Below are 11,555 nucleotides of genomic sequence, written 5' to 3'. Positions count from 1 at the left end.
TGCCCTAAAATATAATACTTTTAGACTATTCTCTCCCCCATAGACTTCAATGCCGTAAACATATTTCATCCAGTTTTTCTCAGTCTTACTAATTTCTAAAAGTTATACTAAGTATTGATCTGAAAGAAATTATTATAGAGAATGTTGTAAATTACTTTATAAAAATATATAATTATTCATTGGTGAAGTTTTAAATGACTGAATGCTCATTTCAGACTACTGAAAATCATTCGTCTCCTGGCTCTTCATCTTTCTGTCTCCAAATGTGACATTTTTATCATCTCCATAGAATACTGGCTTTTGGGGGGATGCACACCTTACTCTTACAAAGAAAACATTACACTTTAAAGAGTGAAAGCTCACAAGGCTAAGAGAGACATACAAATCCACCGGTCAACATGTCTTTATTGTTCTGGAGTACTGGGGCCGTAGTCAGAAGGGAGGTACACTGCTAACCCAAAGGTGACACCTCACTAGTTGCTCCACAAGAAAAAGTTGGACAATCACCTGCCCTGTAATTTACAGCTTCTTAAAAGCTGCTGGAAGGTCAGCTATGAATCAGTTCCACCATGATGGTAATAAATTGGAGATTTTGACTCCTAATTTGCCAAGGCCTAATTTGCTCTGATGATGCAGGGCCTTGGGGGTTGCTGTGTTGTCCAAAATCTTTTCCTATGTGGCAGTTCTGTGGTTTGAGTACACCAGTAGCTCTGTAGGAGAAAGATGAATAGTCTCCACACACATCCAATTACCAGATACAGCGTGGAAATCCCACGGAAGATCAACTGAGTTGGATCCAATTCAATGGTGTTGAGAAACAGAATTTCTCTAAGATTAATATGCTATATCAATAAAATTATTTTTTTTATTTTGAAAGAGATTATAAATAAAGCTCGTTAATGATTCTTCGCCTTGCATATTGGGTGGCGCACTCATCTCTAATCTGTGTATAATGGGAAAAATGGAAGCACATGAATAAGACTTGCAGAAATCCTTGGTCTTTTGGAGTCCAGAACTTTAAATAACTTATGCTCTGATTCAATTGCCATGCAACTAACTCTTCTCCCACCTCCAATAAACTTTTTTAAATTAAACTGTCAATGGCAATCTCATCATCTTCAAAACGTGAAAATGATATTAACCTGTGATTTCTATTACTTTAATTTTCCATCTCTCAATTTTTTTAAAAAAGAGTTATTTCAATTAAAAACTTATTGTAATATTCACTTTAAAGATGGCTTTTCTAACCATTGTTTTAGCCCCCTCTATTACTTGGACCAAGTGTTAGTCATCGGAACAGAGCAAGGAAACTCAGCATGGGTCAAAATCGGGAAGGATGTGTGCCCAGGACACCTTTTCAATCTTTATGCAGAACAGATCATCTGGGAGGCAGGGCTCTGTGAGGAGAAATGTGACATCAGGATTGCAGGAAGACTCATCTACAATCTGCATTATGCAAATGATACAACTTTGCTTGCTGAAACTGAGGAGGACCTGAAGTGCTTGTTGCAAAAGGTTAAGGACTACAGTCTTGAATATGAGTTGAAGCTCAACATCAAGGAAACAAAGATTCTCACCATTGGGCCAATTGGCAGCATCATATGATAAACAGTGAAGATACTGACATTGTCGACAGCTTCAGTTTGCTTGTCTCCACAACCCACACTCTTGGTACCAGCAGCCAGAAAATTAAAAGAAAAATTACACTGGCAAAGTCTTCTGTCAGGGATCTCTCTGAAGTACTAAAGAACAATGATGTCAGTCTAGAGACTAAGGTGTGCCTGACCCAGGCCATAGTCTTTGCAATAATTTGCTATGCATCAGAAATCTGGAAAATGATGAGGGATGATAGAAGAATTGATTGATTCCTTTGAACTGTGGTGCTGGAAAAGAGTATTGAATATATACCATGGACTTCGAGGAGAACAAACAGGTTTATCCTAGAGAGGGTGAAAACAAGTTGCTCCTTGGAGACAAGGACACTAACATAATTTGGACATGTTGTAAGGAGGAACCAGTTCTTGGAGAGTAAAATCGTTCTTGGGAGAGTGGAGGGACGATGCAAGAGAGGAAGGCCATCAATGAGATTAATTGATTCAGTTACTAGGGTAATGGGGGTAGGTGTGTCAGAGACAATAAGATTGGCACAGGATAGAGCATGGTTGAGGGCTGTTGTGCATAGTGTTGCAATGAGTCACAAACAACTTGACAGTACATAACAAAAACAATTAGTCTTCAACTAGTTTAACTGTAGACACATGGTCTTGCAAATAATCAACAGGTGTGGGACTAGGAAAAGAGAATTTTTCCACAATGGACAACAAGACTTGAGAGAGACTGGAGCAAGACCCTAGAGAGAGCAAGATGCTGGTGATAGTAGTGGAGAAACTGTAGAACTGCTGTTGAGAGACACTGGTAAGGTGTTACTTGAGGCTTCTTGCTTTGATGCTGGCCATAGTTAAAGGTCTTATTTGCTAGATGGTTTGAAGGGGAAACTGACTTTTAACTTCTCTGAGGCAAACCCTGGGGATGATTGAAGAAACCAGAGGCTTCTTGAATTTATGTAGCTGAACTGAAACCACAACTTTTACTAATTACGGAATTATATTTTGCTGTTATATGGCTTGGAACTGCTGGACTATAACCTGGACTTGCACTGTGAGATATTCTTTGCCTCTCTCACTCCCAAACCTATTTCCTTAATAAATACCATTCTTGGTACCACAACTGTGAGTAAAGTCTGTGAATGAACACAGATATCAAACCCAGTGATAGATAGAAATAGGTTCAGGAGCATGGAAAGTGGCATGTCTAACCAAGCAGCTATTTGTCGATATGGGTATAATAAATAGGGACAGTTCCCCTTTGTGAAGAAGGTAGAAGTCAAACTCACTCACCACCACCTGGATGAATCTGCTCCTTGTGCTGTGATGAAAAATATATTTTAAAGCTCTAAAATGTATTCTGAACAATATATATAATGAAATGAATCTTACTTTTGTTATGTTGTGTCAAAATAAATACTTTTGATCATTTACATTTTACTTAGGTAGAACATTTGTTGTTGTTGTTATGTGTCAAGTCACCTGCAATTCATAGTAACTCTATGAACAACATCTCTGAAGCCTGCTCTATCCTGAGCCAATCTCACTCATTTCAATACACCTAATAGCATTGCCCAGTTACTATAATAATCCATCTTAGGAGAGCATTTATGTCTATGCTTCTTGCTGCCTGAGCATGAGGATCTGCTTGCATGCGGGAGTAATGGCAAGGTTTTGGGGTCAAGTGCTTTTTCGGGATTGTGTCTGACATTCAGGTCTGCTCTTCCCCCCAAGAGTGAGCCCCTCAAGACTTGGTCTAGGGTTTAGTGGCAGGCAGGGACTTAAAGCCCCAAAGAGCCATTAGGCCTACGGAAATCGGGCCTGGTTCAACTTCTTTTCTAGTCAAACATTCTTCTAGGTGGTATAGCACTGGTCTGTGCATTGCTGTACAGAGGAAACTTGTGGTTGTTGTGATGCTAAACACTGGGACACTAATGTGCCAAATATGATAATGGTTACCCATGGTGGACAGTGTTTGCTGGAGCTTCCTGATTAAAACAAAGCCTGGAAGCAGTAGCATCCACTTCTGAAATGGCTTGCCTCTGGAGACTCTATGAACAGTATTCAGTTTTTTCATTCATAGGGTCGCTATGAGTCGTCTACGACTCAACAGCACCTAACAACAACAACAACAATATTTAAATAGATAACTTGGTAGCCTAGTGGGAATAAGAAGCATCACAATCTCAAAGGCAGGTGGTTTGAATCCTCCAGCTGTTCTGTCAGAGAAGCATGAGCAGTGTGTCCTCCTGTGCAGTTTACTGCCTCTGAAAATCTGCTGAAAAGTCCGCTATGCGTTAGTTCCTATTTGACAGCACACAACAACATATCTATATAGGGAGAAAGAAAATAATTTCTCTGATGTCTTTTTTACCTATACCAACTATTTTGTAGATACTGACTTTTAAAAGAATAATCCTTTTTTAATGTTAAAATAAATTCCACTAAATACATCAAGGGAATATGTGTGTATGCATTTGTAGAATTAAAGAGTATGTTTTAATTTTATATTACAAAACATATTTTCAGATTTTTTATTAACATTATTTAGCAAAACAGACTTTAAGTTAGTCATTTCTAGGAAGTCAGTACACTTGAAACATTGAAGCAGCTACCTCAGAAGACTGGAATTTGTGTCACAGGAATTCCTTTCACGATCATTAGCTTTTAATCTTGAGTTGCTACATACTTGTTGCTATCTCTGTTGGTAGCTGTGTCTGCAGTCCTGGCAGGAAAATTTCTCAAATCCTTCTTGTTTATCATTAGAATTGTCAGTCATATTCTACAGTTCATTTGGCATTTCTAACCTGCGTGTTAGTGGCCCTAAAGTTCTCAGAGAATAACATTTTATTCATTAAATATCAATACATATTAAGGTTGTATGAAGCATTTTTAAGTAAACTACTGAAAATTAATATCTTGTTTTCATTGAAACTATTCACTAAACTAAAAACAAACAATATTTTATTACACAAGTGGGTTTTGCACAATAAATTTGATAACTACATATTCATAATTAAAATATAGAGTTTGTCCACAAAATGAAAAGAGGGGCCGCTCTTAGGTTTTTTGATTCTACTGGTTCCTTGGGAAGTTATTGTCAGTTATCATTGTATAGGCTCCCTCTCAAAGCTACCCTTAGATGAAACAGAAAGAAACTTTAACCAATTTTATGCCATTTTCCCAGTCTTTAATGTACTTAAGACCATTGCTTCAGTCAGTCCATCTTCTGGAAGGACTTCTTTTTCACTGACTCCTATTTTCCAAACAGTATGCCCTTCTCCAGATTGGAATTTTCTAATAACACTCCAAAAATATATTCGATGAAGAGTTATCATCCTTGCTTCAATAAGTTAGGTTTACTAAGGTTCTGGATTTGTATATTTCATCCCTATAGGACAGAGGTGATGCACATTACCTTATTGTTTGTTGAACAGTGACAGGCGATTTATGTGTGCTGTATCACTTAATCCTGTAAGTAATACTGTTTTCAAATAGTATTCATCTCATACACCTTCCGAACAAAACAGCACATAATTTTCTTGGTTTGGCAGAGGACTTACAATTTTATAAATTCATACGGAGCCCTGGTGACCTAGTGGTAAGAAACGGTGCTGCAATCTCAAAGGCAAGCAGTTTGAATATACCAGTTGCTCTGCAAGAGAATGGTGAGCCGTCTTCTTTAGTGTGATTAACTATCTGAAAACCCACTGGAAGGTCAGCTTTGGGTTGATTCCCACTCAATGATACACAACAACAATACAATTAAAATTGAAATTCTGAAAGAAATATCAATGGAAAACATTTAAAAAATAGAAAAATTACTGCCTAGTTTTATAAATTTTTACCTCTTTTCTGTATAGTTTTCAAAGTCAATCAAGTGGAATATTCTATAAATAAGATCAGAGCACGACACTAAGGTTTTGAATTATCATGTTTTAAGATTAGACATTTCTTTTTAGAGAAACTATACTCTAGTCACTATGTCAATCCATCTCACCCAGGGTCTTCCTCTCCTGCACTGTCCCTCCACCCTTCTGAGTATGATGTCCTTCTCCAAGAACTGGTCCCTCCAGGCAACATGCTTAAAGTATGTGAGACAGAACTTCAAAGTCCTTGCCTCCAGAGGCAAGTTGGTTTCACCTTCTTGAGACAGACCTGTTTATTCTTTTGGAAGTCCATGAGATGTTCAATACTCTTCTCCAGCATCAAAATCCAAAGGTACCAATTCTTCTTCTGTCACGCTTATTCATGGCCCAGCTCTTTGATACCCAGCAAGTAATTGTGAAGACCATGGCCTGGATCTTAGTTTCTAGACTGACATCTTTGTACTCTTGAGAGGTCCTTGACAGTAGAATTTGCTAGTCTGCTTTGTCTTTTGATTTCCTGGCTGATCATTCCAAGAGTGTTGATTGTGGAGCCAACCAAGTTGAGACTGTTACCAATTTCAATCTCTTCTCCATCTATCATGGTGCTGTCAGTTGGCCTAGTGGTGAGAATCTTTGTCTTCTTGATGGTGAACTTCAATTCGTATTGAAAACTCTGGTTCTTGACTTTCTGCAGCAGGTGCTTCAAGTCTTCCTCAGTTTCAGTGAGCAAGGTTGCATCATTTACATAATGCAAGTTGTTGATGAATCTTATTCCAATTCTGATCCTCCTCATAAAGGCCAGCCTCCAGAAGGACCTGTTCTGCATATAGATTGAAAAGATATAGAGAGACAAGATGCATCCCTGATGTATTCCTTTCCTGATTCTGTGCCATGCATTGTTTCCTTCCTCTATTTTAAGGATCACTTCCTAATCCAAGTATAGGTCTCCCTATACTTGAAGACAATTTCCATTCTTCTCAGGCTTAGTCACAATTTTGTTTTAATTCACACAATATAATTCCTTGCAGAGTCAATGAAACACAAATAGACTTTGTTCTTGTACTCTCTGCTTTCAGCCTAGATCCATCTGACATTGGCAATGATGCACCTCGTACACGGTCTCTTCTAAACCGAGCTTGTACTTCTGGTAGTTCTCCATCAATCTACTGTTCCAGTCGTTTTGGGATGATATTCAGCAAAATTTTGCTTGCATGTGGTATTATTATTATGAATTTTAGTCAACTCATAATGATGGCACCTACTAACAACAATTAATCCAACCAAATACATTACCAATGAGTTTGTTCTTTACCAGGATTTTTAGGCAATAAATCTTAAGGGATGATTCTGCCTATTTTCTCCATGAACGTATGGTGAATTTGAATCACTGGAATTTCATTTAGCAATGTACAACTAGAACTTTTTTTTTTCATATAAAACACTTACGTGTATAACACACATATAACACTCACAGTGCACAAAAGTGATTAACGCTCAAGGGATTTGCATAGTATTCTAAAACCATGTAAAAAATATGTATGTGAGTTGGATAAGATATTGTTGTTGTGGTGGTGGTAGTGGTGTTAAGCCAACAAGTTGTCTACAACTTATAGCCACCCTATGAACAATAGATCTGAACCCCGATTTATCCTGTATCACCTTCATTATCTCTAAAACACTTGAGCCTACCATTAGAGTCACTGGTTCAAACCATCTTATTGGGGGTCTTTCCTTCCTTTGCTGAACTTCCACTTTTCCAAGCATGATGTCTCTTCCCAAGGATCGACCTCTTCTACCAATATGTCCAAAGTGTATGAGATGAAGTTTTACCATTTTTGCCTCAGAAGAGCACACTGGCTGCACCTTTTCTAAGACAAATTATATGCAATTTTAGCACTCTTCTCTAACAACATAAAAACACAAAAGCAACAAGTCTTCTTTTTTCATCCTTATTTATTGTCCAATTTCAATTGCTTAGCATGTAATTGAAAAGATCATGGTTTTGACCAGGTGCACCTTAGTCTTCAGACTGACATCATTGCTCTTCAGTACTTTGGAGAGGTCCCTGATAGCAGACTTTTTCCCTGCATTTTTTTTTTATTATTTCTGGAATGCTGGTGCAAAGAGTGTTGATTGTAGGTCTAAGCAATATTAAATCATGGACAACTTCTACCTCTTCTCCTTCTACCATGTTGTTGCCTATTGACCTAGTGGTGAGATTTTTTGCATTTAATATTAGAGGCTATATTGTTTGATCTTTGCAGCAAGCATTTGAAGTCCTCCTTACTTTCAGTAAACAAGGTTATGTCATCTGTGTAAGACAGGTCATTGATGAGCCTTCCTCTGATCCTTATGCTATATTTTTTTTATAACCCCACTTCTCCAGTGACTTGCTCTATATAGAGTTTAACTAGGTATGGAGAAAGGAAACATCCCTGAGGAGCAGATATATTAAGTCTATGAAAGAGGATGTTCACAGTTCAAGACTCTGAACACCACTTGGAAGCAGGAGCTGTCATGTTCCTCTTCTCTATCTGTAACTACCAATAAATACAATTGGTGTCATTAAAACAAGTCTAAGAAGGAATGGGTGAGTTTAGTGATGAAAGATATCCTTGTTATGTGTTGTTGAGTAGAAACTGACTTATCTTGCCCCACAGTGTATTTTTAGAAGGAGATTTCCTATCTTTCTCTTTCCACAGTGCAGCTGGTGGATTCGAGCTGCCAACCTGTGAGTTGGCACCACAACCCTTTACCATTAGGCTATCAGAGCTCCCTGAAAGAAAATAGTGGAATATGGCATAGTAGAATAGTATAAATAGTAGAATAGTAGCATAGTGTACGTAACAGATTTACAGAAGGAACATAAGGCCATTTAACTAAAATATTTTATTCATTAGTAACAAGAAAGGGGCATAAAATGAAACCCTACTTTATGTATTTGAGAATACTAGCATTCTGGTACTATTTTTGTAGTTTGGTATACTTCCAGTGAAATGTTCTCACCAGATAATGTTGGATATTGCTTTGTATATACAAAGAACCACAAAAATTATTCTTTCTTGGCTATTTCTGTTTGGGCAAAAACATGATATACCCAATATTATTTGTTTGATATAATGTAATTAGGAATGTAAACACACACACACACACACACACGCACACACATATCTACACTTTAATCACAATGCGTTAGCACAAAGGACTACATATGCTCTTTCTTAGTTGTGCGGGTATGTACATCACCATTTTAAGTTTATTGGCTTGTAGCTTTTGTTTCACCAGAGTAGCTCTGTACTCCAATGTTTCTTTTGCAAAATGGAAATTTTATCTGGCTTATAGCTGTAGCTTAACCTTGACTGTCTTTCATTCTCAAATGCCTATTCTGTTACATGTGCTTAGTGACTTACAATGGCGTGAGAGAAAATTCAGCGACTTGACATTTACAGGCCCCAATGGATTCATTTATTTATTCAACAGAGTAAATATTTAGACAGCAGAATTAAATCGGAAAATGTTTATCAAGTTTGAAGCCACCTTTCTTTTAATATATAAAGCATAAAAGGTACCTTCCAATGTGTCCTACAGAGAAGGGCAGATTTAAATGTCCCAATAGATTTTCATTAGACATTACTCAGTTTTCAAAATTTCTGAAGGTATTTTAGGGAAGGGTTATTGAAATGACACATTGTAAGCTATAACTTATATGTAAGTACACTTTGTCAATCATTTCACATAATTTTATATTTCAAATAGTTCTCGAGGCATTTTCTCATTTTTTATCTATCCCAGAAACTATACCATAAATTATTACAACTGAATAGTATTTTTCTCGTATCTCATGTGATGCCAAGTTCCTGTTTACATGCTTGGATACAGAATGACTAAAAATTCTTATGACAATAACCTCAAGATGGTTTGGCCTAGTCGGAAGAATCTGCCCTGTTAGCCCAAAGGCAAACAATTCAAGGCCACCAGCTTCTCCACAGGAAAAAGATGGGCTATCTCCTCCCATAAAATGAACTGCCTCTGAACACCTGCTAGAAGATCAGTTATGGGTCAGTTCCTACTTGACACAACAACAAGACAAATGGAGGATAACAATAAAAACAATGCCATGAGTTTGTGTTTATCACAAACCTCAAGGGGACTGTAAAAAATTTAAAGGTTCCATTGTTTCTCAAGACTATTTTACTACCATGAGAAAAGCACATAATAATGCAAATTTTAAACTCTGTAAAAAAGATTTCCTATAGTTTTAAAAAATCCTAATGTTTACATCAGGAGGTTCTGGTAGCCTAGAGGCAAGAAGCTGCATTGCAATCCTGAAGGCACACCATTCAAGGCCACCCTCTGCTCTGGGAGGATGGACAGTCTCCTACTGTGTGATTAACTGCCTCTGAAAACCCTCTGGAAGGTCAGCTACAACAACAGCAACAATAACAACAACAACATGCACATCAAACAAAAGATGTACACCAATTCCAATTTACATGAGCACACACAAGAAAAGTTCATGCCACAAAATGGAATTGTATTAAAATATCTTCATTTAACTGAAGTAAGCATAATATTTTTACATTAACTTCATCTAGCTTGGATCCACAATTAACACCCTTGATACCAGCACTCAGTAAATAAGGAGATGCATTGCACTGGGAGACTCTGCAGTTAGGGACCTCTCCAAATAATTGAGGAGTCAGTTTGATAACTAAGGTGCATCTGATTCAGGCCATAGGCTTTCTGATTACTTGCTATGCATCTGAGAGTTGGACAATGAATAAGGATGAGAGGAAAAGAATTGACGTCTTTGAGCTGTGGTGTTGGAGAAGAGCACTGAACATCACATGAACGACCAAGAGATCAAACAGATATGTCTTTGAAAGCGTGCAGCCGGAATGCTCTTTGGAGGAAAGAATGATGAGCCTTTGCATAACATACTTTGAGCATGTTGCTAGGAGGAGTTATTCCTTGGAGAAGGGCATGAAGCTGGGAAAAGTGCAGGGTCCACGAAGGAGAGGAAGACCCTCAAGCAGGTGGCTTGAAATGGTGACTACTACAATGGTCTCTTGTGTGTTGGGAAGTGTGAGGATGGCACAGGATAGAACAGGGTTCACAATCTTTTGTTCATAAGGTCACTATGAGGCATACTTGACAGCACTTAACAATGACAACACATGATATTTTAACTATACATCTAAGTTCAGGAAATATACGTATTTCCATCTTAAGTATGCATTAATACTTGCATCAATAGTGAGGTTTTAAATTGTCTTTACAATAAAACATTTTTAGGTTAATCTCATATATTAAGATTTTATAAGCATTGGAATTTTCAATAAGGAATAATAAAAAATTTGTATTGTTGAGAGAAGGAAGAATAAAGAGAATAAGAGAAAGAGAAAGATAGGGTGGATAGTACCTGCTCTTTCCTAGGCGACTATTTCTCAAATTGCTCTGCCATAAATCAAATACTTACTAAACATTTTAAGACTCAAGCTCAGACACACTGTTTTTAAATCTCTGGAAAAATACATCTTTTAGCAAGCACATAAAAAGTTTCTTTTGATTAGTCAAGTTTGGAAAGTAAGTCAGGGTCTCGTTTCAACTAATTCAAACAACTAATATTTTTATCATTCCCACATCACAGATTTAAAAAGCAAGGTTCTGAAAGAGGAAGCAATGTGCCCTGAAATGGAATCTGGACATTTGTTTCTAATTCTGTTTATAAGTACATCTATGTTTAATATCTGGATTTAAATGCATCCAATCTTTGCACATGTTGATATTTTTATGAGGAACTATTGAAATTATTTAGCCTATTATTATGGGGTTTGGGCTCCATAATAGAGATGTAAATTTACTTCCACCAGCTAAAATACCAAAGCATTTATCTATGTTGTGATTTTTATGTTTCCGGAATCCATTTTTTTCCACTATTCCCTCATTTAAAATGAAAAGTCATTTTTGTTTCTTTACATGTTTTTACCCCCCCTTGACTCCTATTCACAACATTGCCACAGTTTTAGTAAATTTCTGTTTCCTATTTTAGAGGTTATACACTATTTTGAAAGGATATTGA

The sequence above is a fragment of the Elephantulus edwardii genome, unplaced genomic scaffold (genome assembly GCF_000299155.1).
Source record: "Elephantulus edwardii isolate Elephantulus edwardi_28Jun2011 unplaced genomic scaffold, EleEdw1.0 scaffold00081, whole genome shotgun sequence".
NCBI classification, from domain to species: Eukaryota; Metazoa; Chordata; class Mammalia; order Macroscelidea; family Macroscelididae; genus Elephantulus; species Elephantulus edwardii.
Note: the sequence above shows the minus strand (reverse complement) of the source record.